The following is a 1,302-nucleotide window of genomic DNA, read 5'->3' as shown; positions in this document are numbered from 1 at the left end:
AACGAACCTTTTGATAGCGAAGAAGAAAAGCGAACCAGAGAAGGACTGAAGGAATGAATTTCGAGAATATGAATCAAGGAAATGGAGTAAACCTTGCTCAAAATCCTATCCTTATTGTTGACGATAGGGATAGAGCCTTAAGACAATATGCTGTGCCAGTATTTAATGATCTTGATTCGGGCATTAGGAGACCCAAAATCGAGGCACAACAATTTGAGCTAAAGCCAGTCATGTTCCAGATGCTTCAGATGGTGGGCCAATTCAATGGAATGCCTACTGCAGATCCTCATCTTCACTTAAGACTATTTATGGAGGTGAGCGACTTTTTCAAATTAGCTAGAGTTCCCGAAGATGCATCGTGATTGAAGTTGTTCCCGTACTCACTAAGGGACAAAGCTCGAGCTTGGTTGAATTCATTGCCACCAAACTCAATTTGTACATGGCAAGAGTTAGCTGAAAAATTCCTCATAAAGTATTTCCCGCCAAGCAAGAACGCTAAGTTGAGGAACGAGATCACTGACTTCCAACAAATGGATAATGAGTCCTTGTATGAGGCATGGGAACTATACAAAGAACTATTATGGAAATGACCTCGCCATGGAATCCCACATTGCATCCAACTTGAGACATTTTATAATGGTCTCAATGCTCACACGAGGATGGTAGCGGATGCTTCTGCTAACGGTGCTCTCCTTTCTAAGTCTTATAATGAGGCTTACGAAATCATCGAGAGAATCACCAGTAATAATTATCAATGGCCAACCAATCGAGCCACATCAAGAAGACGAGTCGTTGGAATACATGAAGTGGATGCTCTCACTTCACTTGCATCTCAATTACCTTCAATCTCTTTAGTGCTTAAGAATATTACCACTAATGGGTCTAACAGTTTTGCAGCCTAACCACCTCACCAATTTGAGAGTATAGCCTATGTTTATTGTAGGGAAGAACATTTGTTCGAAGAATGTCCATCAAACCCCGAATCCATATACTACATGGGTAACTAGAACCAAAATCGAGGAAGGCAAGGACTGCAATCCAAATTCTATAACCCATCATGTCGAAACCACCTGAATTTTTCCTGGAGTAACTAAGGGGTTGGAACCAGTAACAACAATGCTCAACCTAGACCGACTCAGCCACTTAGTTTTTCCCAACAAGCTCAGAAACCAGCTCAGGCTGAATCATCCAATAGCTTAGAGAATTTATTAAAGGCATATATGGCATAAAACGAAGCCACTCTAAGGAATTTAAAGAATCAAGTGGGCCATGTAATGCCCCGTACCCGAGACCGTTGCCGGA

The 1,302-nt window shown here is 41.7% G+C and overlaps 1 non-coding gene across 1 annotated transcript; it reads right to left on the bottom strand.

Moving 5' to 3' along the window:
• Positions 1–497: 497 nt before the first annotated feature.
• LOC128281164 (small nucleolar RNA R71) lies at positions 498–604 on the bottom strand. The gene has a single exon (XR_008271376.1). It is a non-coding gene; the product is annotated as a small nucleolar RNA R71 (small nucleolar RNA).
• Positions 605–1,302: the final 698 nt, after the last annotated feature.

Source organism: Gossypium arboreum, chromosome 9, assembly GCF_025698485.1.
Source record: "Gossypium arboreum isolate Shixiya-1 chromosome 9, ASM2569848v2, whole genome shotgun sequence".
In the NCBI taxonomy this organism is placed as follows: domain Eukaryota; kingdom Viridiplantae; phylum Streptophyta; class Magnoliopsida; order Malvales; family Malvaceae; genus Gossypium; species Gossypium arboreum.
Note: the sequence above shows the minus strand (reverse complement) of the source record. Positions and strands in the feature narration are given on the sequence as shown.